Here is a 15,095-nt window from a genome sequence, read left to right on the forward strand (position 1 = left end):
GCGACTGAGTTTCTGCAGCTCCTATCTCACAGCTCCGGCAGTAGAATGACAAAACAAAGACACAGGCTACTTGACAAAGATATTCGTCATCAAGCAGTTTTCATTTATACCTATCAATTACTTACTCTCTTCCCTCTGTCAATGTCTGCTCCTATTCTCATGTCCCTATCTGTCACGTGTCCTGTTGCTTCCTGCCCCGCCCTCTCTATATTTATCTGGTGTCTCTTTCAGCTCAATCATCTGTCCTCCCCCTTTCCCATCCTCTCCTCCTCTCTCTCTCTCTCTCTCTCTCTTTCTCTCTCTCTCTCTCTCTCGCTCTCGCTCTCTCGCTCTCTTTCCGTGTCTTTCCTCCCCCCCCCCATCAGTGTTATCACACAGCCCTTCAGCCTCACTGATGTAAACTGACATGTGAAATATAGCTAATTGGAGGGTCCGGCGCTATTTAATCCCATCTGCCAAAAAATAAAATCCATTCCCCCTTCTCCCTTTCTATGCAATGTTCATCAACTCAGAAGCAAAGGTGTGGCTTGATGTTAGGATCAATCATAAATGAGTCAGGCTTCCTGTTGGAGGAGAATGTCAGTTTGTTTCCTGCAGTCTGTTTAGGACTCAGACCACATTGGTCTCGATATGTTTGAGTCTTTTATTGATGCGGGATGAGAAATAAAACATTTTATCCGAGGATGTAGATAAAATATTGATTCCCTATGCTTTTTCCACATTTTGTTGTGTTGCAAAGTCAATGGACTCTTCATGTCTGAGACAACACTCTAATAAAACAATGGTCCATTCACTTTGGGGAAGGTAGATAAAACAGGGATCCACTACCCGCTGCATGTATTTTTATTTGACAGGAATTACGGTAACAGAAATGGTCATAATGACGCTTGGGGGTCAGCAGATTAATCTTGTAATCTTAAAATGAAAATGAATAACAATGCAAATACGTATTAATCGTGTATTTGATACTATACTGCTTAAAACAATAAAATACATGCTAGATACTTGAAGTTATAAAAACATCTTGGTTTGAGTTCAAATGACTACATCATTAAAGTTACCTTCACTGTTATGGTGAGAATAATAAACACACCTCAACTTTTAGGATAATTCCCTTGTGACTGATGGAAACATTCATTCTTGTTATCAGAGCAAAGGCACTTCCAAGCTCCTCTTAGCCGTTCCCTGCTGTGTAATCCTTCTACATCTCCACAGAGTGGGCCAGGGCAGTGAATTAATAATACTCCAAGGGCTGCGGCTCAAGCCTCTTTTGAAAATGAGGTCTGACAAAGTCTCAGCTCTAATTGTATAAGCATTGCCACTTTTTGTCCGCTTTCAGGCGCATCAGTGGAAGTGATGCTTGCTCAAGCTGCCCTCTTGGCCTCAGCGCTGCCGTCATATCTCTGCCCTGCCAGCTACCCCCCTCAGCGGGAAATCAAATACACTTAATGGAGAGAGGAAACATTACGACTGTAATCGAACCTGGAACGAGATAAGTGTGTCACAAATCACCACCTTCCTGCATATCATTCCTATCCTGTCGGGAGGAAAAAGCCTTTTACCATAAGTCCAGAGTCAGCGCTCTTCATGATTTCACTTGAATGGCAGGATGGTGTGATGATGTGTTAAATGACCTTCAGGCACACAGAATAGGACCAATAAAAGCAGGCAATCCTAAAAATGTGGAAAATTACTTTTTAAAAATGCATTGTATTAATCTGCCAGTTGCTATTTAGAAAATGCCTAATACTTCCTTTGTGTTCTTGTGTTTCATGTGTTTGTGTTGGTTACATAATCACTCAGAACCCCCCCCACCATCACCCCACACACATACCATCCATCCACTGATGGCCCTAAACAGCTCCTGGTGGGCTACAGAGTGCATGGCCAGTGGATCAAGTTCTCTCTTTGATTGAGGTCACCACAATCCAGATCCTGTTTCAGGGGGAAATGGACCGACCTCAGAGGGTGACCTCAAGGTGAAAGACAAGCGTCGGGGAGTAGTAGAGGGACGATGCTGTGTCCACATTAAACATGTGGATTGTTTCCATTGAATAAGAAAACTGAGCTTTCGGAGGAATACCAAGTCAGTAATTGTTTGTCTTAGAGTTTAGAGAGTTTGAAGCTGAAAGTTGTTTTCCAAGTGAGACGTGCAGCTGGGTTCAAGGAAGAGGAAACAACAAGCAAAAGGTTAAAACGCTACAATCAAAACCCTTAATAGATTTTGTGGACAACTTCAAAAGGATATTCTTTAACAAAAGTTGTTGGAACTAACACTCCATTTTTTTTTCTTGTTATCTGTCTTTTTTCTTCTTCTTGGAACTTTTAAATTATTTTTTTGAGACTACATCACGTATTTTATCTCTCAGCTCAGATGGAAACTGGCAAATGGGTCAAAATCAATCTGGAGGACGCCGTGAGCCACGAGGCTCAATTCTTTGATAATCATCCTGATAAAATGCAAATGCAAAGAAATATCCAAGGTCCCTTGTAACCAGATGCCAAACTCTTTGCAAGTTTTTTCCTCCCCATTTGTAGAAAGTCATTATAATGTTAATATTGAGAATATTCATGACATACTCTATATATTTGTTTTCTATAATCACCAAATTACACTTCACATTTGTGATATTATAAATATTTAATATTTTAATACTGATACGAGATTTTACTTGAATAAAAAATGTATCTTGGATTTAGTATACAACTAATTATATTATAATTACAATTACAGTTGATTCTATAGCTTGAATCACAGCATAACAGGGAATCCTATCTTTAGAAATTACATTAAAATAATGCGGATCATTTCTATAATTAATGGTTGATAAAATGTCATTACCCATCATAATTAAAGACCCCTGAAATTCTGCCTCAGAGTACAAAGTTGCCCTGCGGTTCACTTTTCTTCTGTTCAAACTGTCAAGTCAACTGTCAGTGCATGACACTTTCACAGAGCAATATGGTGTCGAACCAACAGCCTTCTCTCTTCATCATGGCTTTACAGTACCACATTAACAACAAATAATGAAGAAATTCATCAGAGGAGACTTTGCATATAGATAGCCTACTTAAGCCGGAAGCGACTATTAACATAACTTGCAGGGAGTGGTGGATAATTAGAGGGACTCCTTCTTTCCTCTCCTTTCTGTGACTAATAGAGAGACCATGGCGACAGAAGGAGGACACATAACACTTAGCTACCCAATCTACTATGAATCCTCCATTCAATGGAAATAAATTGTATATAAATTATACATTAAAGGACCGAGTTGTACAATGTCCTAAGTCAGGTTGTAGAGGTTGAAAAACAAGCCCGTTCAATGGAGCGCACCCATGATATTCTCTCACATAATAACACTTATGCAAACAAGGTGATGCATAAAAATGGTTTCATGAGGTAGAGGGCATCGTTAAAGTACACACAATACTTGCTATTAACTTATCCATCCATCGTCTACCCCTTATCTGGAGCTGATCCTAGCTGTCATTGGGCAAAGGCAAGACAGGTAACCAGTCCATCGCTGGGCCGACATATAGAGACAGACATTCATTCTCACATTCACACCTACGGGCAATTTAGAGTCATCAATTAACCTATCCCCATCCTGCATGTCTTTGGACTGTGGGAGGAAGCCGGAGAACCCGGAGAGAACCCACGCTTACACGGGGAGAACATGCACACACCACACAGAAGGAACCCGCGCCCAACCTGGGAATCCAACCCGGGACCCTCTCGCTGTGAGGTGCAGCCCCGCTATCTTCTGGTGTCGTCGAGCCGAGGAGGAGGGGCCAACTTTAAACAAACACACCGACAAATCCTACTGGCCTTTAACATAACATGAAACATAAGCCACTCCCCATCTGGCCAGGCTCAAGTGCCTATGCGGCCAGAAGAAGTGCCCCTCCAGTTTGATTTTCGGTTCTAAAAGTCACCCTAATCTTGAAACATACTAATACATAAAGTCTGACAGAGTGCTTAGATGATTGCGTGTGACAGTTTCATGTCCAATGAGTTCCTGTAGTTGGGTCTCTTACTACCTGTGGACCGTCTGACCTCCAAACGAAGTGCTTATCCCCGCTAGATCCGTGACAGCACTCACCTAATTATACAATCTCTGGTGCACAGATCATTAAATGCAGGATATATTAAAGATCCTCAGGGTTTAGACCCCATCCATCAAACATTTCTTCACTCCCCTCCGACAGGGTGGATCTCGTGCGCATCAATCACAGCAGGGAGCTTATCGAAGCAGGTGGAGGAGTTGAGGGACATCTGCTGAGTGAGTTGGACCGAGTTCCAGCGTTGTAGCGTAGAGTGACAACATCGCCTCTTGTGTAATCACTGTTGGCAGCGTGGTAGCAATTTTTTAAATATGCCTGCAACTGTTTCCCCTCATTACCTTTTCAATCTGCTGTTTCCTCTTGTGAAAAGTTTCTCATTGGCATTAGCGGTACTTTTCTCTCTCTCTCTCTCGCTCTCTTGACATTTACTGTAACCCACGGAAAACAAAGACATTAATAATAGCTAATACGGTTTGGCTTTAGTTGCCATTACGTTGCAAATGAAAAAGTGCAATACACGCCAAAAATCTGCTGAAGCGTCATTATAATGACTCATGAAGGGTACCACCTGCGGTGCCAAGTGATATTTAAAATAGCTGGATACACCACTGTTATGATATCACTAAATATTTTCATAACTTTGGACGGCAAGCAGCAAAATAACACATTTCCCATGATTCCCATTAAAACAACAAACCTGCAGGTGTTCTTTGGGATACCGGAAAAATTGCTGTCTATTCTCGAAGCTATAATTAGATATTCAGAAAACAGGAAAGTATTGGGCTGTGTCAAAGCTGCAGCTCAAGAAATGATAATATTGGTATGTTTTTGGCAGGAATAGAAACATCATTATTTATTTTTTACCAATTAAACTTTAGTGGACACACACACACAATTTCTTCACTTTATCGGAGGAAATCCTTCAGGAGTTCATTCATTTGACATTACTGCCATAGCATGAGTGGTAGGTGGCGGTGCAGCCTATGATTTGAAATCTGTCATGTCGGGGACGTGAACATTGATTCAAGGACGTGACCGAGCCCATACGTGCATCACTCATGTGCACGACTGCTGCTCTCTAAAGGTCTGCTCAAAGCCGCCTCTCGAGCACGCCAGGGTGAGACTGAGACCTCAGGCTGGGAAAATAACAGTTAGAAAATAAATAATCTATGCCGTACATAAAATCCCACCCTGAGACATGACACGACACTGCCAGGTAATTGTTCATTCACCACATCTGTGGTGAATGAACAATTAAATGTACATTCCTCTTTGATTTACATTGTGTGGCATGCAAATGTGATCCTCGGCTGATGGAAATGCGTGACAGTGTTGCTGTTGATGGATATCAAATTTGACAGGACATGACATGTTTCGTGCTCCATGTGAAACGTAATGCATTGTTACATTGTTCTGTTGCCGTCTGTCATTTCCTGAAAAATAATGATATATATTTATAATAAATTATAATAATAATAAAGCTTACAAATCCTGTTGATTGTAAAGACTTGCTATTAACATGTTGGTTTAATCTGTAACTTTTAAAATGTTGCTGCGATATGAACTCGGCTCATACTGTTATAAAACTTACAGCACAGATGTATGAATGCAAAAGTGCCCATATTAAATACCAACAATGACAGGGTAAACTGTCAGGCCCTCAGGTGGGACCTCGAGCTCTCAAGCTGCTTAAATGCAGTTTTAGCCAGTAACTCTCAAACAATATCAGAAACATAAAATGTGCACATTCCTCTATAATGGACAATAATATTTGACAAATTATGAACACGTGTTTGCAATTTGACAGAGCTACATTGGTTGTAATTACCTTAAATTCCCCTTTACCTTAATTGGGAATTCCAAGGTAGAGGGATGAAGAAACAACAGATCTCACAGTACTACAGCAGTAGCATCCACCTTTCTTTCAATCCATTCATCTTCTCATCTTTATCTTGTCTGCTTATGCATCCATTTATTTGTATGAATAATCTAAAACAGTGCGGTCTCAAATATCTCATCCATATATCTCCAATCAGCCTCACTGCGGTGGTGACAGGAGAAGAGAGACGGTGGAGAGGTTGTCAGCAGTGTTCATTTCTTCCTCTTGCAGTTGACGATGGATGCAACACTCCCGTCGTCACTGTTGGCCTCTGATAAGCCTTCATTTTTAGGGCCAAGGTGGAGGGTCCTCTTAATGGAATTGCTCTCATCCGGGTAGCGATGGTCCATCGACTGCTCTCACCGGTGAAAGAGGACCCCCCCCCCTTGTGAACCAAATGAACTGGGAGATTGATGAGGCTTGGCTGCGTGGAATCAGGGCCAGCCCCCATCTCCAATCTAGCCTGAAGCCTCCGAAGGGCGACTACTTAGGGGGTATAATTCATGTGTATGTGAAAACGAAACGCCTCGACCGGGTTGTTGGAAAAGCAATGTGATGTCAACATATGTCACACTCAAGTGAAACAGCCTGGAGATCCTCCATGTAATTGGCAACAGAAAACACAACATAATGTATGCTTCTGTCTCGGTGGTGTGAATCACCACCCTGAAAATATGAAAGCATAGATGGCAGAACAATCAAAATGATGAAAATAGTGACGCAACAGTACAATAATAAATGGCCCTGCACCCACTTTCTGACGACAGGGATTTACATGAAATCACTTCATTGATACACTGTGACAGGGATGTTCTTTCCTAAATGTGCTGTGCAGAAGAGTCCTTTGTCTGTAGGTAGCAGCGGCTGTCTCACATTCTCTAATACAACAAGTATCCTGAGAGTTCAGGAGGCAGACGACAGGCAGATAAGATACTTATCGCCGCTGAGGCTCTGCGGCCTTATCGCTATTATAGAGGCTCTTACGTTTTGGCAATCACACAGCCAGACAAAGATCCATTCTCAACAGGAATTTCAGCTCTGTGTGGAGGAAACAATTTGTTTTTCTTACTCAGTTCTGTATCACTAACTGAAGAGCTGTTGTAACTTCATATATGTCTCCGATGAGATGAAAAAACATACACATTGTTAATATAAGATGTGGACATTTGGGTCAGAACGAAAGGTAGCCTTGATTTCAAATAAATATTTTGACATTTTTGTTCTCACTCGCAAATGTAAGACATAAAGTTGTTTACATATTAGGCTTGAGTAATATGGCAATGTCATCTTTCAACACTAGGGGTGTAAAAGTACACAAAATTCATGGTTTCAGTATGTTTCGTAAGTACAAAGGGAAAACAAAGAAGAAAATACCTTTTTTTCTTAATTCATTTTGAAAAGTATCATATGGTGCAATCGAGTTACATTGATCACAACAGTTGCTCATTTGCATTACGTCTTACTTAAACAGTTAAGGTGCTCAAATATTATCTTTAAAGAAATAACAAAAATGAATATTCGGGTGGGGCAGTACCAAATTATTTGTTGAAGTTTATCCACAGATAAGACAATACAGTTTGACTTAGATCGTGGACCGTTGAGCTTTATTAACCCGTCTAACTTCGCTAAAGCAACTAGCATGCAGCAACTAGCATGCAGCAACTAGCGCGCTGTCACAACGTTGCGGGTGAAGATCCAGAATTTCTATTTCCGTGTTTGAGTTGTCGACACAAACAGACGTGTGGGTCAAAAGGGCATTCCGAAATAAACAAGTCGAGACTAAAGATGGAAAATGAAAAATCTCCACTGCCTTCTTAAAAAAGACTCACCTTCCAACAAGATACACAAGTCTGCCACTAACTCGATCCACAGCCGGACCAAAACTCCCATCACGGTGACGCGATCAGGGATTCTTCAAATGCAGTGAAATATAAAAAGGGACTGTCAATGGTCGCAAGACTGTGAGGGCAGTTACTACTAATTGATTGACCACATTTTTTAACTCAATATTTTACACTATTTATGTAAAATAGTGCTTACCACCCATTCATTGTGGACACTGTGTGGACACTTATGGATATTGCAACATACGCGTCTTCAATCCCAAGATATCTGCATCTTTGTCATCTTCAGCTTTTTCTGGACAATAACTTAGTTTGTCTTTGTTTTTCTTAAAGCAAACTCATCAGTGGGGACATTTCAATATCACCCAACCCTATTCCATATCCTTGGTAATGATAAACACTAGCATTAGTCCAGAAGATGCACGGCAATTTTGTGCAAATAGCAAGTCAAATATTACTTGATGGCAAAAAGCCCATTTTGTTAATGCAATTGTCTCCCAGTAATGGAGGGTCCTTTGTCTTTTCTGTTGGCCCCTGTCTCTTCCATGGTGGTGTGGCCATTTAGCCAATGTAGCGGTCCCATTCATCAGGCCTGCTAGTGCCCTTGTGTCTGATCATCTGTCACCGGCTTCCCTTACGTCTTTCACCTCCCTCTCCACTTCTCAAAATAGAGCAGGAGATTAAGAAGAGGGGAGCATTTTAGCCAAGTCCCAGGAGGTCCATCATCCCCCTTCATCCCTCCTTCAAACCTCCCCTTTCTCCACCCTCCTTCCCCCAGTACCTCCTTTAAGCATCCACCTTCTCCCTTCTCCTCCTCCCCTTCCTCCTTCCCCTCTCAATTTCCTCCAGCATCTTCACCTGATGGAGCCATCAAGGGAAATCATCGTCCAGAAGATGTGCTGTGTGCTGCAGGGGTATCTGTGTGCCAATATCCAGAGTAGTCTGGATATCGGCACACAGATAGGATAAATATTGAGTAGCTGCTGAGACAAAATGCACTGCCAATCAAAAGTTTCTAAACAACATACTTTCGCATTATCGGTGACATTTTAAGCAGTGTAAATCTGAATTATTGCAAATAGGAAAGTAAAGGAAATGGAAGTGGTTGAAGTGAGAATTGGGAAAAGCAGCTTCACCACCCCTCTGGTTAAAGGAGTCACTCAACCCACTGAGCCACAGCTGTCCCCTGCCAAAGCCACCGTCTCGCTGCCCATCTTTACTCCCTTGATACTTTGCCATACAGTAAAGCATCTGCTTTCCACCTGGCTACCCGAATATTCTGCTGCATGTACACTGAAGTCATGACAGGAAAAGGAAAAGTAATTTCCTCTCCGTGAAAAGATGAATGCGTGCGGGGAGAGCACCTGTGGTTGAGGCACCTCGTCAAGTTGATTGATAATGTCTGGTCACGTAATGGCACCCAAAGTGAAACGCTGCTGATCACGACAGCAGCACATGCAGACAAATGCTCCCTCCATGCCACTCACCAGGTGAGCGAGCGAAGATCCCAGCAAAGTCAACACAGAACAAAAAAAGGCAAAGCCTCGGCCCAAGTGGGCCCTCAGTAGCGGAAAAGAAAGAATTTTGCAACATGCGACGCTGTCCGTTTCATTGCTTTATATTTGTGTAATAAATCCACTGCTGTCAGTAATCTGTGTGAGAAATAAAGAAAACAATATAAAACGGTTTTAATAATCTATCTTATAGTGATCAATTCGATCTGGACGGACGTGATGACTTTAAGCCGTTTCCACGGTGACTTTTAATTCCATGCAAGTGGGCAGGACCTTCAGCGCTGGAAGCATTTTCTGTGTTGCAGTTTATCATTAGATTAATTTACCAAAGACATCATTTTTGTGTTAACGACCACCGACTATTGCAAGTTCCAAGAATCTAATGGCACTCTATTTATTTATTTCCTCAAAAACTTCAATAAAGCAGCTAATAAACTCTGCCTTACAGACATTATTCTTATTTGGCTGCTAAAAGACCTTTTTCCACGGTAGACATGTTGACGTGAACCAGACAGGTGTAATTAATAACATTAACTGTGGCCCTGTTCCAGTCGTCATAAACTATGTCAGTGAGTCAGCCTGCACAATAACAGGAACCCTGGACCAGGAAGGGTAAATGGCATGCAGACACAATTAAAGGTATCAATTACACCTGTGTGTTTCCTGCCATCATACGTCAAAACGTCTGCCGTGAGAAATTCAGATCTGTTGAAAGTGTGGCTACAGCAGGCCCACACTCACCAAGTTAACACAGAACAAGGACGGGCCACACGACAGACCGACAGACCGACAGACCGACAGACCGACAGACAGACAGACAGACAGACAGACAGACAGACAGACAGACAGACAGGAGACACAAGGGGGCGAGAGAGGGCAGAGTGCCAGATACTAACAACCCTGTAAATGAAATTAAATGAGTTTTTTTCCCCAGTAACCTGAGAATATTTCACAGATGGTACCCGTATGTACACAAATGGCCAATTTGAAGATGTGCCTGAACATACCTCTGCTAAAACCTCTCCAGCTTCGTTCTGCTTCATGAGCATCAGTGCGTTCCCCGGTAATGTTCAGATGTTGTGCTTCGGTTTGCCAGGGGGTTTTCAGCTGGAGCATCGTTCCAAATTAATATTCACTCTAAAAATCAATCGTTTTCTTAATGGAAATTAAACCTGTATTCTATGTTCCATATTCATTAAAAAAAAAACACTGGAGCCATATTTTGTGACACAGCAGTTACAACCATTATTGTTTTGGTTACATTTGATAAGGTAGTATTAAGATTTATTTTTAGGAAAAAAATAGTTTTTTAAACTGGTTTATTATGGGGAACTGTTACATTCTGCAATCAAACACAACAGCAAAGGGTTACTTCACTCATTGTTTCTCCATAGCCATCAACTTTAGTTTAAATACCTTTCAAAATTAGAAATGTAATTTTTTAATCATCTTTGCCTTAAGACATTTGACCAATTGTTCTATGCCCTGCAGGGACACTCACGCAACAAGGAAAATAATTTAAGAGGTAGCTACCGTACAGATGTGCAGGAAAATAATGGTTGTGGTGGTATCTATAGCAACAAAGGACAAACAAACAGATTATCCTGCTTAACGTAATAGAATGAAACATGAAAATAATGAACTAACTAGACTTTGTATTAATGCGTGTACTGCATATGCACAAGTCTTGGAAATGTGATCGTAGATCAAATAAAGAAGGATAATCTAAATAATAAACTTTTTTTTTTTAGCCTTAGGTGCTAAATATTGTAGTCTGCACTCATCACAGGGGATGGTGGAGCTCATTGCCTGTAGACAGTGGTGGAACTCTAACCTTAGGGGCAGAGATTTTTAAGGCAAACTGAGCGATGACACGGTTGAACAAAAACAGAAGTTTATCCTTCCAGCGTGTCTTTTGACCTGCAGAGCAAATTGCAGCTTTTAAAAAGACGTGGACCGACTCGAATCCCAAGCACATCACAAAAGGCTGTTTGGATCTACTTATCTTTGGTAAATGTGTTATTTTCATTAAGATCCCACAGGAATTGAGAAGGCAGCGCCGGTTCTTTGGACACTTTTAAAATCGATGCTCAGACAATAATTCAGTTCTATCTCTTCTCCTCAATCAAGGAGCTGCATAAGGGAATCACAGCAAGATGGATGGTCCATTTCTCTGAGATCATTGCGTTTCCTATTGATCGGCTGGTGCGGGTCTAGTCTGAGTCCAGACACTGCTGAAGAGATATACGTAGTGGTAGAGGAACAGAAAATGCACTACCTGCCCCCCCCAACACAAACAGATGTGGATTATTAAAAAGATTATACACTTGTCTTGTGTTTTTCATGTTTACGCATGCAAACAGTGTCTGTTCTGTCGCCTCCACACCACAATACCAACCACAACCCTCCTTGCCATACGAGTTACGCCAGAGGTATAAGACAGCCCCCTCTGGACACGATCTCATAGGAGAATGTTTGGTTTTGTTTGTCCGTTTTGTTCCGTCTGGAGGAAACTGTCTGCAACAGTGCCCACACAGTATTGAGTAAGCATCTGGAATGAGTCATAGTCCCTCTAATGGAAATCCATTTAGCTTGCTCTGAAGTATAAGTCTGCGCAGGGATGCGTATCGTCACGCTGAACTGAACCCCCCTGGCTTCCTTTCAGCAAAAGGGAGGACAAGCAGGCGACGTTCAAGGTGAAGAGAACTCTGAAACATTCAACAAGAAAAGCTCATTTTGAGACCAAACAAAAAGGAGCATTCGCAGCGGATTTTATCTTCAACTTTTTTTTTAGTTATAACCATTTTCTCACTGGATCCACAGTAATGATTGCATTCTTATGCGGTCAATGATATCCCCCCCCCCCCCGGAGTCTTGGGTGATTGAAGATGTAAGCGTCCTCAGTGAATGAATGATCCTGAATAAGAAGAGCCATGAAAGCTCCAAAATATGAGGCAAATACAGATTCGTGGATCATTAATATTTACATCGAGCCAGAGAGAATTGGATTTTGAGGCCGGCCTTTTAGTGTAATGTATGCACTCTTGACTGTGACGTCGCCGCCGCAGCCCAAGAGGCGAAACTGTGAATACATTTGAAGTGAATCTTTTAATGGAGACATGAAAGAATGCCAGTGAAGGTCAGTCTCTCAGTGGTGGCTGCGAGCCTAAAATGTTTGGGTGACTCACTATTAAATAAGGCTGGCTTCCCTTCCAAAGGGAATTACAGTAATGCATTGACTTAATTGTGCAGTCTTCTCCTTTACCACTGGAATTATGAAGCTCGGTACTTTCTCTGGACCGGGGGGAATTATCTTTGTAAAGCTTTGTTGCTGCGGGTGAAAAGCACTGAAGCTCTGAGAGGGAATAACATAACGCACCAGCACTCTATATCTTATATCAGAACTGTTTTAAACGTATTCTACATATAGAATAAAATCACAGTAAAACTATCACCTTGATATTCCATTTTCTCTAACTCTTTCCCTTAGTGTCCCTATTAAAGTGGCACACAACTGGCGAATGAGAAATGAGCTCTGTAACGGTTTTCATCTTTTTGTTCATCCCTATCTTCAACTTTTCATTCATTCGTTTGTTTTTGTTTCTCTCTCGCACTCTCCCTGTGTGTGTTCAAAAGATTTTATGATTAATTTCCAATTCTGTGCCCCATCTCTGCCATCAGCCACCAATTTATTTTAAGTCCTTGAAGGTAAATCAAGTCACCGACTGGCGATGTGGAATGAGACATTGCCTTCCAAGGACAGAGTGGCAATTAAGGACATAAAATAAATATACAGACAGACAGATATATTCCATTGAATACAAATTTTACCGCATGAGGAAAATATCGCAACCTTCGGCCTAAATTGCCAGACGCTGTTTCTGTGAGAGAATAAAAGTGTGTGCAGTGGAGACTTGTATAGCTGTGTAGTAACAGTGTCTGTGTGGATGACACCTGTCTTATTGCTCTCCAGATGCTCCGCTCTAACATCAGGTCATTTAGAGTCACGGTGGCATCGGTCCTCCTTCAGCCACTCATTCTGCCTTCGGAAGCCAGACGGCGTTACTGCAGCTCTGTGCCTGTGTTCTCTCAATTTACTCTAACGAGGCTCACACAGACCACTGTAAAAAGTTGTCTATTAATAACAGGAATCACCTGCTGTCTGGTTTTGTTTCTGTAATGCTGCACTGTTTAAAGCATCTTTGGGACACCGACTGGAGTTGGCAGGAACTGATTACCTTAATTAAATCAATCTGGAGGGGGGTCTCAGAATCCAGGGAGTTACTGCTCCCCACCAAGAAATAGTCAGGCACAAAACACCCTTAAAACAGCAAATAGTTGTTTTTTTACACTTTACTTTTTGTATGGATGAAATAAACAAGCTATGTGTTGAAGTTAGAGATGATGTCAGGTGGATTATGTTACATTTGGTGAAAGCCAGTTGAGTCGTCAGTATGCTAAGCTAAGCTAATAGTGGTGCAGCAAATTCAAAGCCACTAATGCCAGTCACAAATGATCTAATTTATCTGTACTATATTATCTGACCTGACTGGTCGGTGAGACAAGGATGATATAAGGCAAGAGGCTCAAACTCTGGAAGGTTTCTGATTCATTCGGTGGGAATCTGGGTTCACACTTGAGTACGTTTTGCTTTGGAAGGAAAAGCAGTGAGAGTCGGTCTCTGATGGATGCAGCCGTTAAGCCGCGGGCTATCAATCAACTCGGGCTGATTCTGAACGCGGCCCACCGTGTACTGTGCCGTGGCCACGGGGTGAAGGAGGAGAAGTCAGCTTTTTCTTGCTGTCTCAGTGTGAGCACCGGCAAGTTAATCACAGAGATGCACAGCCTCTTTTTCCTCCTGGAGCCCAGAGCCTCGACGGCTTCCTCCGCGGCGATATGTCTGAGGCGGGCGACAGGCTGGACAAACAGATTGGCTGAATCCAGATAATGAGGCGTGCTCCTCTCTAGCCAAGAGGCCAGCTAGCCAAACCCACACATGAACCAACAAACAAAAAAAGGGCTGCAATAATAGGCAATTAGCCTTTCGTTGGTGAACTGCAGAGTTCCACTTCTCCCTCCTCCTCCTTACTCAAGTCTGCCCTTTTATTTGAATAAGGTTCGTGATAGTTTCAAAAAGTAGACCCTGGATTGATTTCTAATATCCATAACTATCCAGGCAGAAACAACATGATCGACCACGGACTCAATAGGTCACCCCGTTATCTACTGTGGCCCTCCGGCTTCTCATTAGGGGGCCGATGTTCCCAGACCCACCAAGAAGATATCTGACTCAAACGCACTGAGGGAGAACACGAGCTGCCCATTTCAGACCTCGTCCTATCACATGACCTTCATTCATTCGACCTTGAAGGAAATGAGCTACAGAGATGACGAAAGCAGAAATGAGGGTAATAATGGAGCACCAACTGCTGAATGATGTTACAAGGACAGGAGTTCAGAACAAGAGCCTACCAGACTAAAATAACAATAGCAAGGAGTTACAAGAGTGCTCCAATGCCATCTAGTGGTGATTTCTCACACACACACACACACACACACACACACACACACACACACACACACACACACACACACACACACACACACACACACACACACACACACACACACACACACACACACACACACACACACACACACACACACACACACACACACACACACACACACACACACACACACACACAGTAAGTAGTGAGACATGAAAAAAGGAAATCTGTTCATCCAACTCACCCAGCAACCCCTCAATGATGCACCACCAAAACAAACTGG

The 15,095-nt window shown here is 42.2% G+C and overlaps 1 protein-coding gene across 1 annotated transcript in view; it reads left to right on the forward strand.

Moving 5' to 3' along the window:
• The window catches only part of LOC311031861 (neuroplastin-like), a 220,274-nt gene that overhangs the window by 70,634 nt on the left and 134,545 nt on the right, over positions 1 to 15,095 (forward strand). The window lies entirely within an intron of this gene.

Source organism: Eutrigla gurnardus, assembly GCF_963514095.1.
Source record: "Eutrigla gurnardus genome assembly, chromosome: 1".
Lineage (NCBI taxonomy): Eukaryota > Metazoa > Chordata > Actinopteri > Perciformes > Triglidae > Eutrigla > Eutrigla gurnardus.